Source organism: Schistocerca nitens, chromosome 8 (genome assembly GCF_023898315.1).
Source record: "Schistocerca nitens isolate TAMUIC-IGC-003100 chromosome 8, iqSchNite1.1, whole genome shotgun sequence".
Lineage (NCBI taxonomy): Eukaryota > Metazoa > Arthropoda > Insecta > Orthoptera > Acrididae > Schistocerca > Schistocerca nitens.
In genome coordinates, this window is record NC_064621.1 from 96408497 (window position 1) to 96426630 (window position 18134).

Sequence of the window (18134 nt, forward strand, 5' to 3'; positions counted from 1 at the left end):
AATTTTTGACTTCTTCGTAGGAATCTAAGTGTTCCTCAGCCAATGCGTGTCCCATTGATGAAAAAAAATGGTAGTCGGAAGGGGCCAAGTCTGGTGAATACGGCGGGTGGGGTAGCAGCTCACAGCCAAGTGTTATGGTTGTATCCTGAACCAATTTTGCTTTGTGTGCAGGTGCATTGTCGTGTAAAAAAATTACTTTGCCATGTCTTCTGGCCCATTCTGGTCTTTTTTCGATCAATGCATAGTTCAAATTGATCATTTGTCGTCTGTAGCTATTAGTATTCATAGTTTCACCGGGTTTTAGAAGCCCATGATACACCACACCTACCGAGCGAGGTGGCGCAGTGGTTAGCCCACTGGACTCGCATTCGGGAGGACGACGGTTCAATCCCGTCTCCATCCATCCTGATTTAGGTTTTCCGTGATTTCCCTAAATCGTTTCAGGCAAATGCCGGGATGGTTCCTTTGAAAGGGCACGGCCGATTTCCTTCCCAATCCTTCCCTAACCCGAGCTTGCGCTCCGTCTCTAATGACCTCGTTGTCGACGGGACGTTAAACACTAACCTTTCTGATCCCACCAAACACAGAGCATTGTCTTCTTGCCGAATCGATCTGGTTTTACAGTCGATGTTGATGGTTGTCTCGGATTAACCCACGATTTTTCCAGTTTAGGATTCTTAAAATAAATCCATTTTTCATCGCCAGTAACAATTCGATGCAAAATTGATTTTCTTTCATGTCTTTGAAGCAAAATCTGACAATTGGTTTTTCGGTTTACCATCTGTCTTTCATTCAATTCATATGGCACCCATTTTCCACACTTTTGGATCTTTCCCATAGCTTTCAAACTGTCAGGAATTGTTTGTTGTGCAACATTTAGCATTGCTGCCATTTGCTTCTGACTCAAAGTATCATCTTCATCCAATATTGCTTGCAATTCGGCGTCTTCGAACTTTTTTGATGGTCTTCCACGTTCTTCATTTCTTACATCAAAATCATTATTTCTGAACCGTTGAAACCATCTTTTGTATGTTGCTTCTGATAGAGCATGATCACCATATGCCTCGACAAGTATTCGATGCGACTCTGGTACAAAATTCGACATTGTTAACACGATGATGTTTGTTCCATGACTTGATGTGTACTAAATATCTTTGAAAGATGTCATACCAACCAAACAAAAAAAATTTAAGGCTCGTTCACAACAAATGTTCCCTATCGACACATTTGTATCTTAACGCTCATTTCATACCGGTACACCTGGTATGTATCAAACTCACCGTTGTGAACTGTACGCCAGGCAACGTCGTGAGAAGTCCTGTGCACATGACTTGTCTTAGATGCATATACGCACGTTGAAAGTTGTATCCGCCGTGGGGCCCGGGTTCGATTCCCGACTGGGTCGGAGATTTTCCTCCGCTCAGGGTCTGGGTGTTGTGTTGTCTTCATCATCATCCTCTCATCCCCATCGATGGGCAAGTCACCGAAGTGGCGTCAACTCAAAAGACCTGCACTAGGCGACGGATCTATCCGACGGGAGGCCGTAGCCACACGCCATTTCATTTACTTCTGTCCGCACACAAAAGTGAGTTAATGAACTTGCACTGGGAAGGTAACTGACAAGGAAAAAAATTGCCTCATCAATAAACAAACACCGTGTGAAAGCGTGATTAATTGTCGCCGCAAACAAACTTTGCAACTATACACTGAATGAAAATTATTTTAAGTAATAACTTTATCAGTGATTAAAAAGTTATAGAATATATTTTTTAAATATCAGTTACATTATACCTTCAGCTCCAAAACATCGACAAGGGAGTTCCACAAGCAGGGAACCGTAGGGCGAGCTAAGATTCCTAAATCACGTATCAGTCATGCAAGCGTCCTTAACAAGAACACGTGGTACCGAAGCCATAAGACCTCGCTTATTGATCAGTGGAGGAAAGTCATTTGGTGGGATCAGTCTTGCTCCACAGTGTTTCCAAGTTCTAACCGAGTAACGTCCCGAGAGCCATGATCTGGGCAACCATTTCATGATATTCCATGGACCCTTTTGTTACTATGCAAGCTCATGTTACTGACAAGGCTTATGTGACCATTATGGATGATCAGGTCCATTCCACAGTACAATGTTCGATCCCCAGCGGTGACACTGTGTTCCAAGACTACAGTGCTCCTCTTCACACGCGTCGCATCGTCCAGGACTGGTTTTGTGAGCACGAGGTTGAATTGTGGCATCTTCCCTGGCTACCACAGTTGGGAGATCTCAATATTATTGGGCCTTTGTAGTCTAGTTTGGGCAGAAGAGTGAGTGATAGCTGTCTGCATCTATCATAGTTACCTGAACTTTTCACTATTTTGCATGAAGAATGGTATAAGAATCCGTTGAAAACTGTATAGGACCTGTATTTATCCATGTCGTCAGGTAGCTGTTTTGATTGTCAACGGGTTTCCTACGTAGTATTAGGCATGCTTTTAGTGTTTCCATATATTTGTCCTACTCTTGTGTTATTTTAATACTGCGTTATTAGAGTTAAGAAAAATATGTGTACTATTCCGTTGAGAATTTTCAAATTACCGAATGTATTGTACGACCTACGTTAGACACAGGAGAGCAGTTTCTATAATCGCAACTAATAAATAAATAATATCTGTTAGGTGTAGATGAATGTGATGCAAGAATGTGGAGCTTTAGTGTCATATTTGTACTCCTTCCGAACAGCTTAGCGTCTCCATCCTACGGACTGCAGATCATTCTGTCACGTGGTAAATCATTAAAAAATCAGATCATTTTGGTTGTATAACAACTTGAGTAGTTTTATACTTTTAAATGGGCTGCAGAAAGCACTCCTCCTGCACTACGTAACAGTAAAATAACGCACGCGAAAGTCTGCTCATAATTAGCTTCTTTGCTTGTTTTGTAGCTGTGACGATAGGTCACAGAATCAACCTAATATATGATCCGAGGATTACATGTTGCCAATAAATGGAATTTGTCGACAGTATTTTTTGGTTTACATCTGGATAGTTTTGCGTTAAAGCAATTAATTTGGTCACACAGGCATGCTGCGATGATATGTACAGCGCAATAATTACCGTTAGGCTTAGCGTCCGTAACGGCTTAAACAGCGATGCGTAATTTGAACTCAATATAGCCTGCCGAGAGCAGATACTCATTTCACTCTGCTGTAAAAATGGTTTAACGCAACAGCATAACCCGAAAGCCCCATAACTGCCTCTATTATAACGCTGTATTTTATTCGGTCACGGATAAAACTGGTAAAGTTGTTGCATGAAATAAATAGGGCAGTTGATTTAACTATCAGCTTTCCCATACCTTCGTTATGTGTACGTCACACCCCGTTACTACTTATAAAGTATAGTTGCCGTCGTGCAAGTGACATGGGTCTAATCTCATTTGCTTCTGAGACGTCTGCGTTTTATTTAAGTAATGTTCATTATAACACATTACGTCATGAGTATTTTTAATGTTTACAATCGGGTAAATTTGTACCAGCTTATGAATACAGCTACACTATGATCTTTTTGTGTTTTGTATTTCATTTCATCGAATGAGGTGCCGAAGTTCTTAGTACGTTGGACTCCTGTTTAAGAAACCAGGGTCCAAATCATTGTCTGGCTGTATCTAGATTTGTGTTATCCTAGGTTTCCCTAAACGATACAAGCAAATGGCGGCATATGTTTTAGATAGGACGCGGCCGACGTCTTTCACAAACTCCAGATTTTTCTCTAGATTTTTCGATGCGTGGTACTCCCATGCCTACTCAGCCCGACTTCGTTGTCGACGGTACGCCAGACCCTAATCTTCCTTCCCATTCTTCGCATACCTAACTATGTTTGCAGATAGGTAGCATCTGTGTAGGTCATTTCATGATTTCCCTCATTGCAGAGGTTTCTGATCAGGCACCAACCTTCTTCATTTTCGGTAGGCTGCTAACTATTCTTCACCATTTCTTGTTTAGCAGAATGCTTTGTCTTATCACATTTATTTAATTAGTGTGGTCGTACAGGACAAAGATAGAGTTAAGTCTTGAAGGAGAAACAAGTGCTTTTGATATTTTTTAAATTCATAATTCTGCCAATTATCCAGCGAGCATTGTTTACATTTGTGAGGTCACAAACTATGCCTCCTGTCTATGACGGCATCATTGTCATGTCAAAAGTCACGCCCTTCTTCAAATAGTCATCAAGATGGTGGATAGCAGGAAATTTAAAAATTAAATACCGCGGGAAATGTAAAAATTAAAGATGGTGATAAATTTAAAAAAAAATGCAAGATGGCTGTGGTGGGAAATGTTTTTACATTCGATCACATTGCAGTATATATATTTTCGTAGAAACCGCACCATGTCCAACAGTATTGACAATGCCCTTCATATTTAACGAAAAATATATTTCGCAGGTACACGCATACATTCATTTCTTTTTTTATTTTTGCATCATGTTCAGAAGTATCTGCAACACTTCGACAAGATTCTTCGGGCACTATGTATCAAAATATTTCTGCAGCCTCGCACGTAATGTGTCATGTCGTGTAATTGTGCGTGTGATATGTTGTAGAAGTTCAGCAAGATTACAATAAAATTACTTATTATTAATGTAACATGAGGTTTTGCTTAATCACTGCTTTCCCCGGCTAATGAACGTCATTTTGTTAAAGAAATCTCCACCTGGGGACGCGTAACAATGATGTCTGTCAAGCAGTGTAAATGTCACTAAATAGTAATTATTTATGAGCAACAAGCAAGCTAAATGTATGATAAGTAATCTGAACTAAACAAGATTAATGATTTTTAGAAATTTCAGTGCTGTTGTTTAAAAGACTCTTTGCTAGTTGCGGATCGTTTATCAAAATTAACGCTACTGTTATCTCGAGGTGGCAACACTTTTCATTAAGCAAAATGAATAGTTTTGTCACACAATATCACACGTACACAACACTAATGTATTTTCTTGTCAAAATATTTCATCAGAGTTGTTACCAAATTACCAGGCTTCATACATCAGCAGATAACAATTTGTATCACGTAAGATCCTGCTTGAATTCATAGGAGTTCGATGTATTCACAGTCTAACTAGAATTTATTACCTCAGAGTGGGTCCTCGGCTACTAGTACACAATTATTACTGCAATTATAACATTTAAGTCTGTATGGAAAATCAATTCAAAACTGCCGCTGCAATATTTCACTAAGATGGTGGCTAACATAAGACAATCGCTTACCGATCTGTTTCACGCAGTGTTTTACTCGTAATAAATAACATATGTCAAATATTTTCTCACCTTCACTATTTGCGTTAACATTTGAAAATATTTCTCAGTGTACCTAGAGACATTAATATTCACCATTTACCAATAAACTGCGCTGTAAATCAATAGCGCTAATGGCTGCGCTCTTTGGTAGCCGAGCAAAATCCTTAACATTTATATACGACGAGAATTACAATGAAATAAAATTCCAAACAAAGAAAATTCATTTCACTTACATATAATCTCTATTTTCAAATATCGATTAGCAACATAACAATATTTTAGTTCAGTTTTTACAGATATCTGTGTTACGATACATCAGTCACATCCTTCGAGTGCAATAGTTCGAACAAGAAGAAGAAGGGTTTTTCTACAAAATCATAGATAACAAAAGATTAAGATTTTCATTATCTTTCTACACGGGTATTGTCGAAGATACATTTTTTCAAAATATTAAATTATGTCGTTGACAATAATTATTTATTATTTTATTAACGATGAAGTACTTTTTATTAGAATTACGAGAATAGGATCAAAGTTCAGTCACATTACATATACAATGCTGTCGTGAATATTATTTTTGAATAAACTACAGACGTAGGTATCACAATGCACACACAAATACACAACTTACGCAAAAAAATGTGTGAATGGTGTAACTTGCAGTATTTTACTGGGTGGTCAAAAGTATAAGAAGGCTCTGAAATTCTGCAAAAGAGGAAATTTATTGTTGTGCATAAATCAGAGAGATGAAATTTATACTAATTATGATGATTATGAGATGCATGTGATAATAATGTACGTAATTTTTTGTTTGCACACGTAAACTGTATTAGCTTGTCCTGAGACTGTTTCAACTTGCCCTCTGTAAATGATACAGCTGGCCTGAAAGCTGTATCAACTTGCAGCAAAAATGTATCGTCTTACCCCCAAAAAATAATTTTTCGTGTAGTAGTGACCCCAAGGTGCTGTATTTATCTCATAAGGAAGTGTCAAATATTGATCGTCTTGTGCAGGTAAAGTGAGTTTATTCTGTCTAATAGTACAAACAAAATACATGCTGCACCGTCGTTTGTACTTCCGAATCAAGTACACATAGCCTATAATCGTCTATAGCTAACCTATAAACAGAACATGGTTTTATAACTTTTGCTCTGCATACATGTTTGGTCATAGGCCAACAAATTCTGTAATAGGTTCTCCTTTAAGTACATCTTTCATTAAACCAACCTCTTTTTCATTTACTGTTGGAATAGTGTAGCTGTTATTTGCTGGGAATCCCGAAGCATTGAACCTTGTATGCATATCAGTCGTGCTATCCTCTTGGATATGTGGAAATTATGCTATCGGTTTCTGTATACCACAGTTTTACGTGATTTGGGGAAAATTTTTTAAATATGTATCCATTCTGAAAATCGATAAGAAGCGTTTTTGAAACATCCGAAAGCGTATATTCTTACCACAAATGGTTTATTAGAGGCTACATTAAGCCTGCTCAGTTTAATAGCGACTAAATTTTCGTTAAAAATAAATCCCATTGAAAACAAGGTTTGGCAATTAATGCCTTCCCAGGATGTTGCAAGACTTATGTACAGCTTCTTCGCAAATTTTGCATGGTTTTTCTAAATACACTATTATTCATCAGTTATGAGTTCTCCTCGAAATCACTGCTTGCACTCTTGCATTTTTGTGCATTAATCTCAACGTATGGCTTCATCAAGGGAGCTTCCCTAAGTGGTAAAATTCTATAAATCGTTTTTCTAAAATCAAATTAAGTTTTACACGTTGTTTTAGATTTCTAAAATGAATAACATAGTTTTTCGTATGATGTAACATCAACAATCATGTCTTTGATTTCTTGCAATTCGTTGGTGGTGGCATTTTTTTCCAGATATAAGGGCAAATCTGAGTGTAAATCATGAATACTCTCGGTGTACTGAAGATCTGTTTCTAAAATGTACCCAGTCTTTGATTCATCTGGTACGTCTTTTACGTCAAAAATTTCAATACTTTTTACAGGAAGTGGTTTAAAATTACACACTTAACAGCAAGCGATTTAAAATTACACACCAAAACTTACTGCAATATCGACCAGCTCTACGGGCTATTCAGAACAAGATATATGATGTAAGATTCGTCAGTTTTGTCGACATATTCGACCGTAAATCTGTTGTTGGAAACGGAATGTCTCCAAGAGAAGTGGATAATACCGTCTCTAGCGCCGCTTTAAAAAAACTGGAGTTGTTTGATTCTGGTAATAAGCTGCAGTTCCTCGTTACTAATTTTCAGTGGAGACCCCAGGCTAAGCCGGGCGAAGTAATGAAATGAGCAGGATTTAATTCATTTTTATTAACGGATAGACCGCAAAAGTTTTCGAAGATATTGCGAAGCAATAGCATGTCAGTTTTTAAATATAAGTTGCAATATCGACCGTTGGGAAAGTATTCCATCGTTACCTTCAGTTTATCAGCTAGCAGACGAAATGCACACTTTGTAGCGAGTTTATTTCGTGTATTTGTGTTGTATGTTTGTATTTATACCTTTGCTGTTAATAATACTTCGTAAACCACATAAGGCTGCGCACAACATATTCGCTACAACTTCTTATCACGAGCGAATATTATTGTTTTTGACATTGTTAAGTTTTTCTATACCCAAGTTCCCGATAAATAATTCACTGTGGAATGTCGGCTTGTACTTAAAATAAATTAGTAACAGAATGGTGTGAAGCACCTTAATCTTTAACATTTAGAAATACCTCAGGGTTGTAATTAATCATAAAAAACGGTGCAACGGCAACCACAAGATTGTTTAACATCGATTCGACTCTTTGCAAAATGAATGAAATTTATTTTAGTAAATTTATTCAAGAATTAATTGTAAACCCTCTCCATTTTGCTGTACGTCCCTTAGTATTGAACGAAACTGAACAAGAATCTGCCGCCTTGCAAATGGCGCGCAACAGTACAAATTCCATCTTGCACTGTACCGCACGTTATTAATCTGTGAAAAAAAACATACAATTAAATTTTCACACATGTAGGGATGTTACCTCTACTGAAATAAGTGGTTTGGTTATCAACAGTAGCATACATTTACCAGAAGTGCGTTAGAAGATACGTACCTCTCCATCCACGTCTTTCTCGTATGAAGACCCGGAAAAAAAAAATCCGAAAATCTGTTTCTGTTGTTTCATTGTTCTAAAACCGCCGATTATCCTGCAATATCGATGCTGCTATTCACATACATCACGGTGAGATAATTAAATTTTTTTTCGTATTCTTTTGTACACAAAATAACAGTTCGTTTAATGATTTCATGTCAATCGTAAATAAATATTTCTCGTTCCCACAGGACCAGTGCAATGGCCCCCTGGAATGACTGGACCAAAATTATATAAAGCTTTGTGGATGGGCATTCCACATTTACTGTCCGTTAATTCATCAGATCACAATTTTTCACAATGCACCCGTTCCGTGTGGTTAGATTCCCAGCCGGGTTGGGGATTTTCTCTGCCAAGGGACTGTGTGTTTGTGTTGTCTTCTTCATCATCATCTGCGACAGTGGCTCGATTGGATTGTGAAAAAATTGGACTTTTTAGTAATTGGGACTTTGTACTGCCGCTGATGACCGTGGAGTTAAGTGCCCCACAAACCAAACATCATCACCACAATGCACCTGTAAAAATAAAAAGCCAAGTTCATAATGTTATGTTATGTGAACACACTTACATCAGGTGTGGGTTCGTAATCGTAATTGTTTTAACTAGTTATTAATTAATCAGTTCATATATCTTTTCAAATACATAGTTTCACATTTATAGTGGATTTGCAATCATATCTGCTTTAAGTAGTTATGATCTAATCACTTCACCAAGCATTCTTAGTTACATATGGTTACATTGGTTGTGAGTTTAAAACTGTGTTTAAAAAATCATTAATACGTATTTAACGATACCTGTTTCATAACGTTTTTATATTGTTATTTACTATTTATTACTTGGGCGTTATATTAATTATTTTTTGCCCATTTCTCTCTATACCACTGCAACCAGTGAAAACAGTCTAGTAAAGTTGAACATTCCTTGGGAGGACACATGTTAACTCCCTCATTCGGGTTATAGGCAGTGGGAAAAAACTGAGGATGACAAAAAAACCAGCCCTGAGTTTTCAGACTGCTCCCATCTGAGCATTCGCACAATAATTATCAATTGAGTTACCAACTAGGCTCTTAAAGCTATAAACGATGTTTTTAAAATTCGTTTCATGAAGTTTTTAAAATATCAGTACATATACATGTTGTTAAAGGAATTCGTTGCAAGTACTTTCATTATATTGCTCTTTGGATCTCAATAATGCAAATGTGAGCAACAGTCTTTGAAAAAGTAATGCGTAAGAGGTAGGAAGGTAGGATATTATTCGTTTGCAAGTGAATTTTAAAGTTGGTCTGCTGATTAGTTTCTCTCTCACAACCTTTATATTTACACAGTTCTCAAACAGGATTGCTTGTTCAGTAAAAAACTGAGGTGAGACAATACATTTCCCATAGAGCTATAGTACTTTGTTACGACCTGTAACCCTCTCGCAGATAACCCACCTGGGCAGTTGTGTGTGTTAAAGTGCCGCTTCTTGGACGGTGAGGTCGCTGACCGCGGGTCGAATCTGCCCAGCAGATTAACGATGAGGGATCAGCCAGCCAGGCTGTGTAAGGCTTTTAAACGGTTCCCCACATCCCACTAGGTGAATACTGGGCTGGTACCCACGTCCTGCCTCACTTACACGATTCGCAAACATTTAGAAAACTTTCACTCGCTCCCACATGAGTAACACTACACACTCACATCCGAGTGAGGGAGGAGGCGTAGGGGGTGGCGACAGGAAGGGCATCCGGCCATCCCTTAAACTGATCAACCCAAATCCGTTATTAGCGACGCCTATCCTGCGCCGATGCAGGACAAAGCCCCCCCAAAAAGGCACACCCACGCAGATCTGCTGACGCTTCTTATGCCGGGAGCACTGTTGCTAAATTGGCCTGTATTGCTGGGATATCAGGTGTCGAGAATGGAGTGTAAAGAAGCTGAATAAATAAAATATGAGGTTGTCCAATTTGCTACTCAATTTGAAAGATAATTCCTAGACGTTGACACGAAAAGGTCACCCGTATTAAAAAAATAACTATGTGACATCTAATTTTCACTCACTTGCACTTGTGGCGTATTACAGATGACTCTTACGGGATGTTGTGTCGAGAGAGCAGCAGCAATAGAAGAAGCTTAAGAGCTAAGAGATTGGAGAGCTGTCACTGAGAATGTAAAATCTCTAGCACCATGATTCAACTCAGCCAGAGTTATTGCAGATGGCGTCTTGTGGTATGTAGTATCAAAGAGAGGAGCAACGAAAACAGCTGCAGAGATAAGAGATTCGAGAGATCCCAGTGAGACTGTAAAGTCTCAAGCAATATGATTTAATTCAGCTTCAATATCAACGTGATTGAACCGCAAGCCGAGCTCGTCTGTTAGTCAGCATCTCTACTGATCGCAACACCGTGGCTTTAATTTCAATATCTTCTTTTATGAAGTTATCCCAGAAGCTGTTTGTTCGTCTGAGGATACAGGTTTTCATCATATTGCCGCGAGGGTCCAAATTTCGCAATTACATACCTTTGCAGAGCGGTAACGTAGAGCAGCATCAAACGATTGAGAGAAGCTACACGTTTAGAAGGGTGCTTTATTGAGTTCTTTAGAAATCGCTGCAATGAGAAAATCGTCCAGCGTATTACGTTCCTGTGGCAACTAAGCGCATGTTTGGGTTCCAATGACGTTTCCTGTCAGGCAGACTTCAAAAGAATTTCAAACTTATTATCTATATTCTAGAACACGTCGCACTGGAGTATTCTTATCTGTCCTTAACAGATGGATTGCACTGCCCCAGCACTACAAATCTGTCTGCCATTATCGTTCTGTCTTAACTGATTTCGTGTTTTGGTATAATTTCATACTGCTTCGTACGGTTATCCTAGTATATTTAAAACAGGTAACACTTACGCCCATCTGATATTGTAACGTGATCCAGTAGGGTTTCTTTTCCTGTTTATGTATAGCCGTTTATGCATCAAGCCGTGTACTACACATTTTACTACTTTTCTGAAGACAAAAACATCAGTAGCAAACAACTGGAGGGTTGACCGTTCCTAATAAACCATTTATTTACGTTAATAACACTAGTCGGCTTAAATGAGACATATAGAATGCAATTTTCATTTCGGTTGTGTTGTGACCAGCGAAACTACTTTTCTCTGGTCATAACTGTGGTGTCACCGCCAGACACCACACTTGCTAGGTGGTAGCCTTTAAATCGGCCGCGGTCCATTAGTATACGTCGGACCCGCGTGTCGCCACTGTCAGTGATTGCAGACCGAGCGCCACCACACGGCAGGTCTAGAGAGACTTACTAGCACTCGCCCCAGTTGTACAGCCGACTTTGCTAGCGAAGCTACACTGACCAATACGCTCTCATTTGCCGAGACGATAGTTAGCATAGCCTTCAGCTTCGTCATTTGCTACGACCTAGCAAGGCGCCATTACCAGTTATATTGAGCTTCTTATAAAACCTGTACCGTCAAGAGCAATGTACACCAATTATGGATTAAAGTTAAGTATTACATCATCTACGTACTTTATTTGCAATTCTCAAGACATTGTCCTGTTCCAGACCTCACGCCAGTCTGCGTGTAATTAAACGCATGCATTTCGGCCTCCTCAAGCAACACGGTGTTGGCTCTTCTGCCAACACTACAATAACTGTGCGTTCTTTGAGTGATCTGGGAGAAGGCTCATCAAGCTGGAACACATGAGGTATTGGCTTACTTTGCTACATAAATGAATAAAAGATTTACTTAACTTCGACACACCTCTTTGCCACAGGAGTACTGGATAATTTTCAGTTGTCATTGAGTACGAAAGCATCACTTGATGTACAGATTAACAAACTGTTCTCTTAAAGCACAATGTTTGACATTTACAACAGTACCAGTTCATCTAACATTTTGATATCACTCTGCTACAAGATGATGCTGCCTACTGTATCTGAGGCCTGGAACTGGAGCTGAGCTCTTGCAGGCTCAACACTATATTGACCTCAGTGTGAGGGCACTGCTGACGCTGAGAACGAGTTGTGGTCTCCTGGACCACCTCCCATACACCGTTGCGGATCTCAGCCAGACCTTGCTAATGTCTCTGGTGTCGATTCGCGTTGCCGACTTTGGTGTGACGTCACGGTGTCTGGACGACACCACAGGCTGAACATAATACACTGAGAGCTACCACTCAATGACTCTCTGAGCTGGTCATACACTTGAGAAGATCATCATCCATCGACAGTGATGTATAGTGTCAGGTCAGGTACCCTTCGAAACTCCAGGTAGAACATATTTATGTGGTCTCTGGTGTGTATTATTTGGAAGATGTCGAGTGTGAAAGAAAGGATATATCTTACACAATAGTGGCGTGTACTGAAGTTGTGCAGATCCTTCGGGAGGAACTTCATACCAGATGTTGTTGTTGTTGTGGTCTTCAGTCCTGAGACTGGTTTGATGCAGCTCTCCATGCTACTCTATCCTGTGCAAGCTTCTTCATCTCCCAGTACCTACTGCAACCTACATCCTTCTGAATCTGCTTAGTGTATTCATCTCTTGGTCTCCCTCTACGATTTTTACCCTCCACGCTGCCCTCCAATGCTAAATTTGTGATCCCTTGATGCCTCAAAACATGTCCTACCAACCGATCCCTTCTTCTAGTCAAGTTGTGCCACAAACTTCTCTTCTCCCAAATCCTATTCAACACCTCCTCATTAGTTACGTGATCTACCCATCTAATCTTCAGCATTCTTCTGTAGCACCACATTTCGAAAGCTTCTATTCTCTTCTTGTCCAAACTAGTTATCGTCCATGTTTCACTTCCATACATGGCTACACTCCATACAAATACTTTCAGAAACGACTTCCTGACACTTAAGTCTATACTCGACGTTAACAAATTTCTCTTCTTCAGAAACGATTTCCTTGCCATTGCCAGTCTACATTTTATATCCTCTCTACTTCGACCATCATCAGTTATTTTACTCCCTAAATAGCAAAACTCCTTTACTACTTTAAGTGTCTCATTTCCTAATCTAATTCCCTCAGCATCACCCGATTTAATTTGACTACATTCCATTATCCTCGTTTTGCTTTTCTTGATGTTCATCTCATATCCTCCTTTCAAGACACTGTCCATTCCGTTCAACTGCTCTTCCAAGTCCTTTGCTGTCTCTGACAGAATTACAATGTCATCGGCGAACCTCAAAGTTTTTACTTCTTCTCCATGAATTTTAATAACTACTCCGAATTTTTCTTTTGCTTCCTTTACTGCTTGCTCAATATACAGATTGAATAACATCGGGGAGCGGCTACAACCCTGTCTCACTCCTTTCCCAACCACTGCTTCCCTTTCATGCCCATCGACTCTTATAACTGCCATCTGGTTTCTGTACTAATTGTAAATACCCTTTCACTCCCTGTATTTTACCCCTACCACCTTCAGAATTTGAAAGAGAGTATTCCAGTTAACATCGTCAAAAGCTTTCTCTAAGTCTAGAAATGCTTGAAACGTAGTCTTGCCTTTCCTTAACCTTTCTTCTAAGATAAGTCGTAAGGTTAGTATTGCCTCACGTGTTCCAACATTTCTGCGGAATCCAAACTGATCTTCCCCGAGGGCCGCTTCTACCAGTTTTTCCATTCGTCTGTAAAGAATTCGCGCTAGTATTTTGCAGCTGTGACTTATTAAACTGATAGTTCGGTAATTTTCACATCTGTCAACACCTGCTTTGTTTGGGATTGGAATTATACCAGATAGGACTGCATTAATTTTCAGGCTAAAATACGTGGCCTGCCATGAATTTGTGTCTTGTGTCAACCTTTTCTTCTCAGATGTAGCACCATAGAGCTTTAGCGGCATGGAAAGCAGCCCAAAGCTGTAACCAAGCAACAGCCACAGCCTGCCATTGGACAACACCCTTGCCGGTACAGTAGTTCAGCAGATACCGCCACATTTGTATTGCCACTCCTGTGTGACAACGGCCTGGGAGTGGAACAGCCTTCAGGAAGCTTTTGCAGTTTGGGCGACTGCCACGTAACAACAGCCGGGCCTGCCGGTGTGGTCGAGCGGTTCTAGGTGCTTCGGTCTGGAACTAAGCGATCGCTACGGTCGCAGGTTCGAATTCTGCCTCAGGCATGGGTGTGTGTGTTATCCTTAGGTTAGTTAGGTTTAAGTAGTTCTAAGTTCTAGGGGACTGATGACCTCAGATGTTAAGTCCCATAGTGCTCAGAGCCATTTGAACAACAGCCGGACCTGCTCGTCTGTCCCAGGTCCAGAGATTTCCGGATGATACAGACTCACGGTCTTCTGCACACTCAGCCTCGTACAACGGTATTTAAACCCCCAGGTCCAGCCTGTCATCATCGGCGCAGCTGGACCCTCTTTTGACGTATAGCCTATTCCAGTTGCCAGCATGAAGCAGTGACCACCGCCTGCCTGAGGCTGGGTCACCTGCTGCCTTCATGGTCTGGCACGCATAGCGATTTCCAGTCAGCTGCGCAATGGCTGCCGCCTGCCGGTGCTCTCCAGGTCGCAGTCCAGTGCTCATCACCTGAGTTGTCCCACTGTGGGTACATGCATAACCCTGGCTACCGCTTGACTCGTCGCTGACCGCCGCCTGCTGCAGATACATTGTTCTAAGTTCATGTATGATTGTAACTAAAGAGTTTTGACAACAGACTGGCTGCCATCTTCTTAACCTATACACACTTCCAGCAGGGAACCCTTCACGAACACTCTCCCGAAGCACCAGCGTTTTACCTTTAGTGTCAGAACAACTGTCGGAGACTGTAATGGTCGACCAAAGGAGGACAGAGATGAAGAGGGTGTAACAGCTCGTTAGTTAGTGAGTTACATGTTACATGGATCATTTTACACGATAAATCGTTATGAGGTGGAACGAGTCATTTTACATTCGCATTGCTAATTAATTTGTAAATATGGCTACATCCTGAATATTTATAAGATTTTTAAATATACGTATGTGAGATGGTAATTCCTACACACCACCATTTACACATAGCAATAACAGAAATTCATCTATGGAACTTTTTCAATTTGGATTCAAAGTTTATTTTGCTCTCTGTCAGAGATTTTATATCACTGGGTAAGTGCCCGAAAATTTAATTGCCGCATTGTGAGCCCCCCCCCCTTTTTTTTTTGCTGGAGACAACGATAATGTAGTGCAATGAAAGTCATTTTTCCTTCTTCTATTGTAATTATGTACATCATTGTTCCTTTTGAACTGCAGTGGATTATTTACAACAATCTAAAATGGTTCAAATGGTTCTGAGCACTATGGGACTTAACATCTGTGGTCATCAGTCCCCTAGAACTTAGAACTACTTAAACCTAACTAACCTAAGGACATCACACACATCCATGCCCGAGGCAGGATTCGAACCTGCGACCGTAGCAGTCGCGCGGTTCCGTACAACAATCTTCTCGAGGGAATAAACATACTGAGAAGCAGTAGCAGTGTCTTTAAACAGATGTCAACAAGCTGATCATGAGCGAGGAACGCATGTTATTCTTACAGCACGTTTTTGAGCAATGAAGGCTTCTTTGATAAAGATGAGGTATTCCAGGACATTATTCCATATGACATTATTGAATGGAAATGTGTAGAATATATCAACTTACTCATTTTTCTCTCCCCAAGATTTGTAGTGATTGTAAGTGCAAATGTGGCTGAATTAAGTTGTTTTAGCAATTCAAAAATGTGCTTTTTTCAGTTTAAATTCTCGCCAATATGGACACCTTACAATTTATTATTTCCTCATCAGAGTTACACGTATCATTGGTGCAGTACCCCTACATGTGCAGAAATAAATTTGTTGTGCCTTTTTAAAATTGAGGGTGAGACCATTCGCTGAAAACCTGTCAATGATACTGTCCAGAACATTTTTTTATCGTTTCTTCTGTTTCTGTATGTATGCTTTGGTTGATTAGAATACTAGTGTCTTCTGCCAAAAGGACTAATTCTGCTTATTGCATATTAGACGGAAGATGGTTTACATATATGATGAACAATAGGTGGGCCTAAGATTGAGCCTTGACGAACTCTGTAGGTGATTTCCTCCCAGTCAGAATAACATCCTCAGACTGTATCGGTTGAACTACTAACTAAATTTTCTGCAGCGGCAACGAATGCAAGTTTTCAAAAAGTGCCGACTTTAATGTGTTTTAGGACCTGTCAGGTTGTGTTTTTTCCTTCCCTGTCTTTTGTTTGTGTTTATTGTATGCTTGTGGTGATATAAGTAAGCAAAAATATGTGTTGGTGAGAAAGTGATAACGCCTAAGGTGATTCAGAATTTACTAGATGAGGTAACTGGAGTTCGAACTGATAAGGAATTAGACAGTTTAAGGGGTGAAAGAAGCTAACAGTTGGCTTATAGCATCTTGATGCTGATACTGCCTCGTTGCTGGTCCCATTTTCGGGTACATCTGGGGAAGATTTGTTTGCCTTCTTTGACAGTTTGTGTACAGCTACAAAGTTATGGTAACTGGGGTAACGAGCCTTTTTTATGTGTTGCTTGTTTAGAACTCGTAAGCGATGCTAGGTGATATCTTACATGCATGAGTAGTTGCAGGAGGCTAAGTCATTCGCGAAGTTTCAGGAAGAGTGTTATGGTGAACAACTTAGTGATATAGAGCAAAAAAGGAGAATCGGTAGAATGTTTTGTAGACCGATCAAGAAAATCAGCATTAATGTATGTGAATTGACAGATGATGATCATGTCAACAAGGCTATTCTGCAGCAAGCATAACAATGAGCGCTGTACGCGTTTCTGCAGGGTCTGCTGGCTGAGATGTCACGAAAAGTGCAGGTAGTATTCCCAATGCGGACAGATCGGACACTCCATGCAAAAATGACCACAGGCACAGAGAAGATGGAATAAGGGACGCACTCATGCACCTCTATTACATGGGGCAGAGCGTGGAGGGTGGTTGACGACTGCACCGAGTCCCCAAAACAGTGCATTTACACCCGTGCATCTTGTAGCAAGTCTCCACGCAGCTGTAGCTTAGCCTATATGGAAATTGAGGCGCTCAGTGTGAACACAGATGTGAGTGGAATCCACTTGCATACACGTGTTGAGGAAGAGGCATGCACCTACATGTGTGCCCCTACTTATGTGAGGGGAGAGCAGAGTCGCTCGGCGATTGAGTGCAAAACACACAAGTGTAAAGGCACCTTAAGTGCGACCGCAGAACACCTCTGTACAAAATCAGTGGCAGACATTTGTTTATCTGGCTATATAAAGACAGGATTGTTTAAATTTTTGGATATGGGATCAGAGGTAGCTGTGGTTAGCAAAAGTATTTGTTGCTGTGAATTTGAACCCACCACAGTGTATACTAAGTGATGTGGGTTTTAATAGTGTTCACTCAGTCAGTTTGGCATTGTTGGGATTCCGAGTGGGGAAGAGAGACTTCCAGTTGTATGCGGAAGTTCTCCCTAGCATAGGCATAAGCTACAACGTCATTCGTGGGCTGGCCCCTCACACCATAGTCGGTGTACAATAACGCATAGTGAATCTGGAAGGAACATTGTTCCGTCTCAGTTTTACTGCTGGAGAAACCGAACTGTCGCAAGGAACATCTGAGACATCAGAAAGGCCATTTAAAATGCGTGTATGGTCTCTTAGACTCGACTTGTGAGATACAGTACAGGAGGGCTGCTTTGTATTAACGAATGAGCTGATCTGTCAATTAATACTTTGTGCA